Source organism: Moschus berezovskii, chromosome 16 (assembly GCF_049115385.1).
Source record: "Moschus berezovskii isolate FMDL1 chromosome 16, NW_MosBer_1.0, whole genome shotgun sequence".
Classification (NCBI taxonomy): Eukaryota; Metazoa; Chordata; class Mammalia; order Artiodactyla; family Moschidae; genus Moschus; species Moschus berezovskii.
The window spans coordinates 29,691,150-29,705,618 of NC_142475.1; the positions used below are offsets into that span (position 1 = coordinate 29,691,150).

General features: G+C 35.0%; 1 protein-coding gene across 4 annotated transcripts in view; it reads right to left on the minus strand.

The window, feature by feature from the left end:
* Window positions 1-14,469, minus strand: part of CSMD3 (CUB and Sushi multiple domains 3) — a 1,369,436-nt gene that overhangs the window by 267,950 nt on the left and 1,087,017 nt on the right. The gene's annotated exons all lie outside the window — the stretch shown is intronic.

Genomic DNA, 14,469 nt, shown 5'->3' on the forward strand with positions numbered 1-14,469 from the left:
TTATTTCAAACTTCTGTATTGTCAGGTCTACAGAAGATACATCAAATCATGAGTCACCAAAACCGGAAAAAAAAAAATTATATTTTAATTGTAATCAGCACTGGATTTCAGTACTAAACAATTAGAGATCATTATACTTTCCTGAAATAACAGTGGGAGAGTGTTGAAAATGATGAGTATTTCATGTTTACAGAAGACTCTGCTTCTGGCATGCTGTGAGCTTTTGTGAATCATTTGTCCTCTAGTTTTAAACTGTCATAGTATGAAATATTACAACTGTGATTCTGCATGACAGAATAATGAAACACTAAAAAAAGCTGTATTTAATTACTTCTCCATAAAACCTTTTTCCAGAAAAGTTATGAATACCTATATGGAACTGTTCTGTTTTTTTCTTTCTTTTCACTATTTCAAATATTCTTTCATATTGAGTTCTTAAGGGAAGAACACAAATTTCATAGTAAAATTTTCTAGGTAATATTTTCTCCCTGTATATGAATATTCAGTTTAATAAAAGGAATTATTTTGTACCGAAGTATCAGTAGGGGAATATAGTAAAAAATTAATTTCCTAGTAATTGTAGTGAATGAAGAATGAAACATGAAGGTTAAGGATATTCTGGTGCATTAAAAAATGAAAGAAATCTTTCTTTTCTACAGAAAGAAAATAAAGAAGAGTTATCATTGTTATGTAACATTTCTTCAGGAACATAAATGATTCAGAATTTCTGTTAAATATGTAATCATATTAAAATTATACAAATCCAAGAATTCTATGACAGACTCTTGAATTTCAGGAAGTTGGTAGTACTTTCCTATATTTCACTTCTCTAGCTGCCAGTAGCAAACTCTTTGAATTTAAATATAAATTTCACATATTTTTTTTGAGCTGGGAGGGTCCTTGGAGACCACTGTTATCGAAACTTTTCATTTTACAGATCAAGAAAATGAGGCCCAAAAAACTCAAATTACTTGCTCAAGATCATATGGCCAATTAGAGTCAAAGATTATAATCCAAACCTTTAGATCCCAATTCAGTTTATTTTCCATTATTCCACAATAACTAACAATTCTTCTCTTCAATGAGTTTATTAGTAACCATCATTGACTTTATGACTTTAATAAAACATACTTCAAAATAATCTTCAGAAAGCTGATGCCAACTAATATTAAACACCTATCATGGCAACCACTGAACTTATCATCTTGGTAAAATAAAAAATAAAAGCAAATATGAATGAGACAAATAGGGTGAAACATCATAACGACACTTTAAAGAAATTGTTGCAAAATGTCTACTTTGGTGTTCCTGTGCTATATTTTTCAAAGTTTTCTTCAGAATCATTCAGTTCAGTTCAGTCGCTCAGTCGTGTCCGACTCTTTGCGACCCCATGAATCACAGCACACCAGGCCTCCCTGTCCATCACCAACTCCCAGAGTTCACTCAAACTCACCTCCATTGAGTTGGTGATGAATCATTAGGAATCATTTATTTCCTATAACTGTTTTTTAAAATGACAGAAATGTGAAACATCAACTTTGACACCCATTACACAATTAATGCAAATATACATTTATCATAATGACATAACAGACTTTTTGATAGTTATTTTGAAAATTTAGTTAATCATATTCTAGAGCATATTACTGTCATTGTCTTGGAGTATAAAAGGAATTAAAAATATAAGAATATAAAAGCAATAGAAAGTTGATATCATGGTATATACCAACACATAAGCTACTATACAATTTATAAATTACAGCTTTATAATAAATTGAAGCTCATATTAAAGAGTATGTAAGAAAGAGTATTAAATGAAGAACATGCTGATTATAAAATGAAAAAAAAAGAGTCTGAAACCTGTTCTGATGTCTACTGCTGACAACTTTCAAGACCTACCGCTCCCCTTTCCCTTAGAAATCCTATATGGGCAAACTGATTAGAAAGCATGAATTTTCCCTTTCCTAGGGTATTAGTGGAAAATTCAAACCATAAATGCACTTATCTGAACACAGAAACCCTCACTCCACTACCACCCTGTAACCACACTAAAACACCCAAAGTCAATACCTTTCCCTGATTTTATTTTATGCTGTTTTGGGCCCGTTTAAACTTCATTACATGAATAATAAAAATATTCATACTCCCTTGGTATTTGTGTGGTACCATTAGTCTCAAAATCCAAAAACAAAACAAAACAAAAAAAAACCCACCTGGTTACAGGGTAACCAGAACAATGGATGCAGTTAAGACTGTGTACAGGCAATGACCATTAGACTGTCTTTCCTTTTTTGCTTTGAGTTAGTAATCAGCTCTGTTACCTGCTAGCAATCTTGGAGTTTGAGCTATTCTGCTTTGCATTACATATGCTGAGTTCTAATGAATCTTTATCATAGATTCAGTCAAATTACATAGGAAGTTTTCATAACTGACATTTAGAAACAAGAGTTGGGACCCACCTCAAAAAGACTCTGGATTGCGCTTCTTAGACTGGACCTATTTATGTGTCTCAAATTGAATTACATATCTTGATTCCAGCATAAACTATGACTAATGCTTGGTTCAGAGAAATGACTCTTACTCTGTGACTGCTGGCTGTGGGTCTCAGCCAGGCAGTGGCCTTTCTTCTATAGAGTTCTCAGGAAAAATACTGATACTCTGTGAAATATGTGGTCCTGTTGGATGGCCAATTGTGTGGAAGAGCAGTTAGCATGTGGCATGCTGAGGTCTCCAGGCCTAAAAGCAGATGACTCACCACTCTATAAACATCTTTTTCTATGACTGCTGCTGAGGTTTCGGTGCAACAAAGATCTTTATCCTCAAGCTTATAGAATAAAATACTAATGGTACCCATGTGGCACAACTGAGAAGATAATTCAAATGCTACTTAAACTCCCAATCCTTAATCCATATAAAGCAATGATTGCTGTGGTAGAGGCCCATAACTCTGATGTTACAGATTTGACATTCTGGAGGAAGAAACTTATAAATATGAGCAGAGTAAAGGGATCTTCCCTCCTCCAAAGCATGCATGTGTGCTAAGTCGCTTCAGTCATGTCCGACTCTTTGAGACTCCAGGGATTGGAGCCCACCAGGCTCCTCTGTCCATGGGATTCTCCAGGCAAGAATACTGGAGCGGGTTCCTGCTTTGCTAGACAAGTTCTTTAACACTAGCCTGTAATGCAGAAGACTCAGGTTTGAACCCTGGGTGGGGAAGACACATAGTTGCATAGTCAGACATGATTGAGTAACTAACACTTTCACTTTAGAAAGCATTTATGGTACCTCTAAAATATACCTGGTAATCAATAAACAACTAGTTAAAAAGGAGGTCCACCATTTGATCCAAATAGCAACTTACATTTTACTACAATATTTATAAAGTGAAAATTTAAAATGTCTCAGGTGGGCTTTTGCACCTCTATAACATGAGTTTTGAATTAACTTTAATATTTACTGATATGAACCAACTGGCAAACCTTCATGGCCTTAATCAAAATAGAAGCTGAAATTATAATTATTCTTGGAGATCCCACTATACTTAAATAGATTACAGTTCATACCCTGTAATCTAAAGGACTTATTAAATATAAAGTAGTGAACAAATAAGTATGTTTCATTTTAATCATCAGAACTACTGCACTGCCTAAATATCCCACAGTGATCATGAAAGAAGCTCTAATCAGAAACATAATAAATTAAACTATATCTTTAGCATTTACAACAGGCTAAGAAATTGAGATCCCATGGCCTTTTCTTAACACTTAAAATAGTTCATATGGTTCACTGCATTTTAAAACAGAATCTTCAAAGATTGAAGCCCACTGTAAAAGATATTTACAGAAGGGGTATTTATCACCACTACTTCTCCATTTAATAGCCAATTTGGGCTTCCCTCGTGGCTCAGACAGTAAAGAATCTGCCAGCAATGCAGGAGACCCAGGTCAGATCTCTGGATTGGAAACATTCCTTGGAGAAGGGAATGGTTAACCACTCCAGTATTCTTGCCTGGAGAATTTCATGGACAGAGGGGCTTGGTGGGCTATAGTTCATGAGGTCACAAAGAGTTGGACACAACTGAGCAACTAACACACAAGCTAGGTTGTTCTTAAACCTGGGAAAATGAATGGTAACTCACATTAGTTTACTGAAACTCTAATTCTGTTACTCCACTCATTAAAGGCCTCTTATTCGATATTATCTAAGTTACTAGTCCCATCTAATCACTAGGTGGTAATATTTTGCTAGTGATTTGGCTCATGTGTGTGCTTAGTCGTTAAGTCATGTCTGACTCTTTGAAATCCTGTGGACTGTAACTATCAGGCTCCCCTGTCCATGGGATTTTCTAGGCAAGAATACTGGAGCATGTTGCCAATTTTCTCCAGGAGATATTCCCAACCAAGCGATCAAACCCACATCTGCATCTCCTGCATTGGCAGGTGGATTCTTTACCACTGTGCCACCTGGGAAGCCCTGATTTGACTCATTTCATCTATTTAATGCCGATTTCAAAAGACACTCAGCTATAGTTTGCCTTTAACTCTAATGAGATATGCTCTCTGCTTTGCACTTTGAAAGGACAACTTTACCTGGCTACCTATGAGGTCTTCAGCAGCCTAGCCACTGCATACTGCCTTGGTAGGCAAGATGGTAACTGCATTCAACTTTGTTCAGGAGCACAGGTGACACCATACCTTCCTTCAAGGAGATTCATTTGTCAAAATCATTTAAGACAAGCAGATATAAAAGAGTTCACAAAAAGGGGGGGTGGTGGTTTCATTTCCCTACACATATTAGAAGGCCCTGTCACTTGAATTAAATCCTGAGATATTAATTGGTCAGTCAAAAGCTACTCCATCCTTAACACCATTAAGAAATAAACATTGATTCTCCCGGTACCACTGTGTTAAAACAAGCTGAAAATATTTTAGCAATTTTTGGATTTTGAGGGCAACATATTTTTCATTTATAAAAATACGTTTCATTTACTTAAGCCCATTTATCCTGTTACTAATATACTAAACTACCTTGAATGGGGTCTTCTACCAAAAATGGTCTCTAGAATCTTTCCAAATTTTAATATAACAGGTGTTGCCCTTTCACCCTCTGACTTCTTCACTGTAAAGGCTTTAGCAACTTCCTCTCATGCCTCATGGAGTTTCTGGGCCACCCATAGTAGCCATAAGTTGCCCATAGACTTCAAATGCAAGAGGTTCCCACCTGAAACCCTATGGCATCACAATGACAATGCTGCATACTGGGATCTCCTAGAAACAGAGACTCTCACAGGCTCTAAGATCATGATCCTCTCTATCCAGCTGTCCATTACACCTTGGATCATGAAAGGAGTGCCTTGCAAGCTGGGTATGGCTGCTAAGGCTTCCTTGCTAAAATGGAAATGATACCTATTTGTTAAAACCAAACCTAGGCCCCCTGGAGTAACCCACCCCAATGAGGGTGTGGCCTGCCCTAACCTTAGTTTCTTGACAGACGCTATGGATTCACAGGCAGTCACTACTTTTCTGAACCCCTAAGCTAGAGGAACTGCTTGGGATCTTGAGTGGATAGCAAAGAAAGCTTGTACATGTCACAGCAAGTATGGCTACCATCATCATACGTGGCTCAACTTCCTGGAAAGCCATTGCTTTTCATATCTTAACTGAGACTTTTCTATTAAAGGACTCAATGATTAGTGCAACAGCCCAAACTTCAGTCAGGCATCTTTACACTGACCACCCTTGTCAATAAATCAGCCCAACTGAACATTTTTACAAACCACTGGGCCATTGCCAACTGTCTGACCATGTGGTCCAGAGTTGCCCTTTATGAGGAAAAAAATTTTTAAATCTTGTCTCAGACATTCCCAAAATGCAGTTCAAGGCCACATGTGCCTCTACACAGAGTTCTAGTCATTATTGATAATGATCAAGGCACTCATTTCACTTCTCACCATATCGCTGAGCTCTGGAACAAGGTGTTCAATGAATTTTTATCTCCTTTACTAAATGGATCTATGACTCACAAAGTACCACTGTGGGTATAAATAAGTTCAAACATGGCACAATTCACTCAATCAAACACTGAGAGTGAATTGTGATGAAGGCCGATCCATCGTTGATCTTTAACTGCTCACAAGTTTCAAGCTTTCCTCCCCATCCCCCAGTTTCCCTTTTGCCTGGTATTTGGGCAAGCTGACAAGAATACCTGTATGCATTCTTCTTTATAAACAATGGGAATTTTGAATCTCAAAAGCCCTGACCAGCATGTAGGAGTTTTCACTCCAGTATCACCCTTATAAAACACAAAGCCAGCTAGCTTTCTTTCCTCCCTTAAGCAATTTTGGATCTGCTTGGATCCAACTTTGGATACTGTCCTGCTCTTCTCAAAAAGCCTCATTGTATAAGTAATACATCATTTTTACCCTCTTGATCAGTGTGTGGTATCATGAGTCTTAACATCTGAACCAGACTTGAATGGGGGGATCCTATTCTAGCTAGTGACCAAATATGGCTACAAATCTAATTATATGAATAGTAACCAAATAATTAAATAATATAATTTTACATATGATAATTAAATATTCCTTACCCTAAAATATTAGGCTCAAAAAAAGTTTCCTTTCTTACAAGGGTAAAATTAGTTTAGTCATTTTGTATACTGACATTAACACAATCAATTTTAAAAGAGTAAAAGAGCTTTCTGTTTCAAGTGTTTCATACTTAACTAGTGATGATAAATAGTAAATACAAATTTTGAATAAACATACATTTTATGAACATTATTCATAATTGTTAGATAATTAAATTCAATGTTTACAAAAGACAAATCGTTAAATTTGATACCAAAAAATGAAGTATCATACACTTCCAGTATAAATAGCCTATATTGACTGTAAGAGTTTATTCATTACTGAAAACTTCACACCAGGCAAAAACAGAATGCCAATAAAATAATGTTATGATCTAATGGTAACCCACTCCAGTATTCTTGCCTGGAGAATCCCATGGACGGAGAAGCCGGGTAGGCTATAGTCCACAGGGTCGCAAAGCGTCGGACATGACTGAGCGACTGAACAGAATGGAACAGAACGGAACAGAACAGAATGAGAACAAAAAAAAAAATCTCAAAACAGTTTGTCACTAAAATATGGGGAAACTCAGTAACAATAAATTATTGAATTAAGTATAAGACAGGTAACAACATTAATCATGTGAACAATGCTGAATAAAATAGGTCAGAACACTGTAAAATCAAAAGGGAAATGGTTGATGACAAGGGATTAATCTCCAAAATATAAAAATAGCTCATGTAGCTCTACGTCAAAAAAACCAAACAACCCAATCAAAAAATGGGCATAAGATCTAAATAGATATTTCTCCAAAGAAGACATACAGATGACCAAAAAGCACACTAAAAGTTGCTCATCACTAATTATCAAGAAATGAAAACCAAAACTACAACCTCACACCAGTCAGAATGGCCATCATAAAAAAAAAAAAAAAAAAAAGGAAAACAATCTACAAACAAGAAACGCTGGTTAAAGTGTGGAGAAAAGGGAACCCTCCTACACTGTAGGTGGGAATGGAAATTGGTACAACCACCATGGAGAATACTATGGCAGTTCCTTAAGAAATGAAAAAAGAACTACCATATGATCCTGCAATCCCACTGCTGGGTGTATATCTGAAGAAAACTATAATTTGAAAAGATGCTTGCACCCCAGTGTTCACTGTAGCACTATTTACAATGGCTAAGACATGAAAGCAATCTAAAAGTCCATGGACAGAGGAATAGATTAATAAGATGTGGTGTATATATATATGTGGTGTACACACACACAGACACAGACACAGACATACACACATATGTATATTTGTTGTAGTTTAGTTGCTTAATTGTGTCTGACTTTTGGTGACTCCATGGACTGCAGGACGCCTGGCTTCCCTGTCCTTCACAATCTTATGGAGGTTGCTCACTCATGTCCATGTCCATGTGTGTACACACACACACTGTGGAATATTACTCAGCCATTTAAAAGAATGAAATAATGCCATTTGCAGCAACATGAATAGACCTAGAGATTATCATATCAGACAGAGAAAGACAATATCATATAATATCATTCATATGTGGAATCTAATTAAAAATTATATAAATGAACTTGTTTACAAATAGAAACAGATTAACAGATTTTGAAAACAAATTATGGTTATCAAAGGGGAAACGTGAGGGGGAGGGAAACATTTGGAACTTGGGATTAACACACACTACTATATGTAAAATAGATACTAATAAGAACCTATTGTATAACTCAGGGAACTCTCTTCAATATTCTGTAATAACCTATGTGGAAAAGAATTGAAAAGAATGAATATATGTACTGATATAACTGAATCACTTCGCTGTACAACTTCAGCACTGTACAACTTCGCTGTAAAACTATTACAACTTTGTAAATCAACTATATTCCAATAAAATTAATAAAAAAGGTAAATGGTTGAATATGTGTCTGAGTTTTAAAGGAGATTATACACAGAGCAAAAAAATTACTATCAGTTTTAATAAAAAAGATAAGAATGGTTAGTTAAGCTCCTATATGCAAGCCAAATCTGGTGCACTTTAGAAAGTCAATATATATATGTATACACATATATACATTTATATATAGTGTGTGTGCATATTAGTTTCAATCCATTTTGGTTTTTCCTTCTAAGTTCTAAGGAGACCTAAATTTTTAAAGACTACTTTTCATAGATTAAGAGTTTACACAGAAAATTGAAAGATATATTGCAAAAATAGATCGTATTCTACAATCATTCAATTTCCTAAGTCTATAAGATGGAAGGGAAGTAATCCATTTAATGTATATAATAAGGATTAATGAGATAGTGGTTAATAGACCATAATTTTTAATAAAGTTCACATTAATATAAAAAACAAGTATAATCCTATCTTATAGGCAATATCATAGACAAAAATTTTTGAAGATTGACTGGAGGAAAAATACCACACTAGGAAATAGGGAAGACAGTGGTTGTGAATAAGAAACAAAATATGTAGAGTAGAAGAAAAGTTTAAGGTGATGATAGCTAATTTAAAGATAAAAATCTTTCCCCACAGCAAATCCACAAAAAGTCTTGGTAACTTCATGCCCCAGTACAGAGTATACTAGACTGACAATGACTTTGTGTGATTTAAGGATTCATGAATTTGAAATCTATGCAACCAATAGTCTACACAACAACAAAAGATGATAGAGGGGGCAGATATCTGGGAATACTAACAAGGAAAACCTGAAAAGTTTTCATGCACATTTCCAAGATGGCACTTTTGAAAGCTAGTCTTGGGAAAAAGCAAGCTTTATATCTCAACAAATATGTTCAGTATGGGTCTTTAAGGAGGTGAGACTATCTGGGAGGCTAAACACAAAGTTAAGTCACCATAGACTATCCTGGATTTCCTCAAGGTGATTTACATGTTGAAATTCTCCAAGAAATCTTAATGTTAGTTTACATTCTATACAGTTAGTATTTGATACATACTTTGTAGAGTAATTTATGCTAGGATTTTCTACATAAAACCATGGTAATATAGTCTATCCTCTGTAGTGTGTTGAACAGAGTCCCCTCAACATTCAACCCCACCCAAGAACTCAAAATATCATTGTATTTGGAAAAAGGACTTCTGCAGATGTAACTAAGATTCAGATGAGGTTATGGATTAGGGTGGACGCTAAATCCTACAACTGGTGTCCCTAGAACAAATGATACAAAATGATACCAGGGTGGGTTGCCGTGCCCTCCTTCAGGTGATCTTCCTGACCCAGGAGCTGAACCGGAGTCTCCTGTGTCTCCTGCATTGGCAGGGGGTTTTTTACCACTAGGTAGCCATTCCCTTCTCCACTAGCGCCACTGGGGTGATGTAGCTACAAACCACAGAACTTCAAGGATTGCTTGGGGCCATTAAAGTTAGGAAGAAGCAAGGAAGGATTCTTCTTTAGGATTTGCAGAGGGATTGTACTGTTACTGATACCTTGAATTCAGGGGTCTAGTCTCCAGAACTGTGAAAGAATAAACCTCTGCTGTTCTAAGCCACTAAATTTGTGATATTTTGTTAAGGCAGACTTAGGACACTAATACATTTATTTTGCAGATACTTTCCAGAATGTAAAGAGTGGGTGATGGAAGAAGGGGAAGAGAGGAAGGAGATCAGGAAGCGATGATAATTTCAAAAGGCAGTGTTTCATGTGAAAATTGAGGTACGATGATACTAATCATGAATCATTTCTCATGAATTATAGTTTAAAGAGGCCCTTGGGCTTCCCTGGTGGCTCAGATGGTAAAGTGTCTGCCTGCAACGTGGGAGACCCGGGTTCGATCGCTGGGTTGGGAAGATCCCCTGGAGAAGGAAATGGCAACCCACTCCAGTACTCTTGCCTGGAAAACCCCATGGACAGAGGAGCCTGGTAGGTTATGGTCCATGGGGTCGCAAAGAGTTGGACACGACTGAGCGACTTCACTTTCACTAGGTTTTTAAAATCCCATCTCCTTAGATTGCTTTAAGCATCTTGCTTTACAAACTGGTCCATCTAAAATCTTCAACTTTGCCCTCTCTACTACATTTCTGTTAGGTTTGAAGTTAAAAACTCCATTACTTTCTATCCCAAGAAAAAACAGACAAAAACAAACATTAGCCTTTGACTAGTATGGTACTTTGGTTATAGATCTTACCTCTTTCTGTTTTATCTCAGCCAAGTTTATGGAACTAGAAGTCCACAACATTTATTCCCCACATTTAGTAGCCATCTCCTCCTTGCAAAATGACTTTGGCCCCACACTACATGTATAAATACATAATATCAATAAAAATATTTCCCCCAATGATGTCAACAGCTCTCTTATATTCTAAAATATCTATCCTATACCAAATTAAAAATAGAACAAAATTTGTCTGCAATGTTTTTGGCACTTAAAAACAGTTCATGAAGACTACAGCAAACAAACCATAAGGGGAAACAACTTATTGTTAAACATTAAGATGAAGGAAAAAAAAACATTTTATTAATAAATAAACTATGCTATTCTTTTTGACTGCCCTTTGTGCGTCATATAGGATCTTAGTTCCCTGATTAGGGATTGAACCCATGCCCCCCACAGAGGAAGTGTGGAGTCTTAACTACTGTATCACCATGGAAGTCCCAAATAGAACATTTTTAAATTAAAAAAAAATTCCGAGGGAAATAGTTCATTTGAAGAAAGACAGTTAAATATCAATAACTGACCCATGAATGTTATTTTCTAAGTATTTAGAACTAACTAGAATCCTACAGAATGAATATTACCTGATGACCCTAATATATGAAGTTGAGATGAAATCAATGATGCTGATAAAAGCGTTATGAATTGATGACTCTTATCTAGAAAAATTTAAAGACAGAAATTCACTGACAAAATAGTATTCACTCAGTCAACCAATTGAGTTATATTACATGCACATTCAATTCATATGAGTTCATATCTACACTGGGCAAAATAAATAAATGAAAGCAATTTTGTAATAAATGACCTACAAGAAACTAAACTAGCTCATCTGGTATTATCTGAACAACTGCTATTTTCTAACACTGGAGGAAAAAATGTCCTGTTAGAATTGTTGAGATAATATGGCTTACACAAAATAATGTGGATGATCTTCTATGGCTGACACAGTATTTTCATGGGTAATGTTGATTATATGCAGTTTTCTCCTTATATAATGACTTTTGAAGTTTAACCCTTGTAAAAGCATGAAATAAATGAATAAATGAATTGAGTGTATTGACAGATATAATGCTACAATATTTAAAAATTAAATTCTAAGTGTCTGCATATAAAAGATATGGAGGAAGAAATGGTTATAATTTGGGATAAGTGACAGGAAAAGGAAAAATGTGAAAAATGATATGTTATGAAGTGATATCAAAAGTCAGAAAACATAAGACAAAAGCAACAGAAGGAAATCATGGCAAAGCGAGAAAGAGAGGAAGAAATAAACAAACAAAATTTTTGATTTGCAGAGATCCAGTAACTGTTGCTTGATTATCTCACGTTAAAGAGGGAAAAGTAGGGACGGGAAGAAATCTATGACCGCAGTTTTTAATTCCTGTATTTTGTTTTCAGAAAATTTCAAGTGATCAATAGGTGATTAGATATTCACTGGAGATGTAAAGCACAAAATATGTGTTTTCATGCTCTAATTATATAATATAGATGTTTTATTTTTAGCCATGTTACTCTTAAGACCCTAGGGCTACTGAGTAATCCATGTCATTTTATTTCAACTTTTGAGGTTAGGAGTACCTATGAATGTGAACATAAAGTGTGTTTGTATGTGCATCTATGTGTGTATGTGACTTACGATATACTATATAATGACTTACACATATTTTATTTAATTATAAAATAACTCTAAGAAATAGACACATCACGAAAATAGAGATACGAGAAGTAAGATTCATGTAATTAGTCCAGTGGAAAAGAGCAAACTGAGTTGTGTTCTCAATCTGGAAATCTGTTTGCAAAACTGGCTTTCTTAACCCAATAGTATAGATTATCGACTATGACATACTACATATAATATAGTCTTATTTACTACTAACAATAGCTCTGCTTCATAGACATAATGATCCCTGCTTTACACATAAAGAAAATGAGTTTCAAAGAAGTTATGTTTATTTGTCCAAAGACAGATAGCTAATGTGTGATAAGCTAAAATTAGATTAGAATCTGTTTGACTTCATATAAAGTTTGAAATAAAGAATGATGCAACATTTATAGAAAAAATAAAATCAGTTTCCTTACTAATTAATCAAAGTGTACCTGATTTTATCCACAGAAAATCCAAGACTTGTTTGAAAAAATTAGTGTTAAAATCACCAATTATTGGTTGTATTATTTTCATATTAAGAGAATTAAATTTTACTTACATTAACTCTGCTAAAATAAAAATTCCATTCACTAGGAATCCATTAATTTAATTTTAATCAGAACTTATTCCTTCTCTTTTTGAATATACATACATATATAGGCTAGTATCAAATATCTCCCGGTGACTAACACATGTATGTATCAGGAAAGGAAATGTGACTTTCTTCTTTTTCAATATTTTGGTGGCATGGCATCCCAAGAATAGAATCTAACAGAACAAGTTAATGACTTCCAAAGAGTCTCAGATAGCCATACAGTCTTCTAGATTAGCACTGCTAAGATTCTATCAGTCACCATGTAATATTTTTGGTGACGGGACTACAAAGCCCTCTAGAAAGGGAAAACTCTCTGGGCACAAAAGACAATACAATAAACACAATTATATGGATGATGTTTTTCTTTCTAAACTGCCCTTCTCTTCATAATCAGAGAGCTCAACTCTGAATAAATCAATCAACATGCTAAGGAATAAGAGATTGCAGAAAAAGACACTGTGCTAATGTTGGCATCATCAATTCTATTTCAAGGTTAAAATAAAAGGTTTAGTACTTCCCATCTGATGATAATGTTCTCTTTACTAAGTTGTGGATCTTGGACTTGTTTCAGAATAGAGAAAAAGAGGATATATAGGTAAATTCTCGTTATAAGAAATTGGACTGGAAGCATCAGCTTATTTTATTATCAGCAGAAACATTAAGTGAAGATGTGATCCAAAAATCTTGATATGATAAAATCTATATCCTTCTGCTAAAATACTCCTGACCCAGTCATCCTGACCCAGACATTCATTTCCTAGCAAATCCTTCACCGTGTAACACAACGCTGTAAATCTAAATTGTAGAAGTCTAAAAACTTTCAGTCTCTCTCCCACACTTTGCTGTTCAATAAATTTCCTTTGCCTATCCTTCCATAAACAGAGTTTAACCTGGGTTAGATCCAGCTGGATTTCAGATCCAAAACCTTTAGAAGCCGGATGACTTCTAAGACTTGTGATCAGGGAGATGTGAAGTCAGCAAAGGACACATTGTCTCTCAGTGCCAATGTAGAACAGATTGTCAGGTTGACAAGATGAGCTGAAATGTCCTTTGCTGTCTTTTTATGTTCACTGCTGTCATAGAAACTAGGTGCTTAAAATCACCATATTTTTTATCTGCAAATGTGTTTATAAAATATAAAGCTAATACAATTGTTTTGTACATATTATGTCATTATTATAACAGCTCCATATTTGAATATATGTATATTTGGCAGAGCACACTTTGGTTTATGCTCTGGCAATTTCCCATTTTATGAAATTCCAATATGAAGGCACTTGCAGGGTTACTGGATGTACTTATTTTTAAAAATTAAAAACAATCCTGTTTTCATTTTTATATTGTTGTTCACCTGTGTACTTGACTATAAATTCAGAATGCAAAAGATAACCTCAAAATTTTATTATTACAAAGCTACTATCTAAAAATAATTTTTAAAGTGCTTTATGAGTATTAAATATTTTCATTAA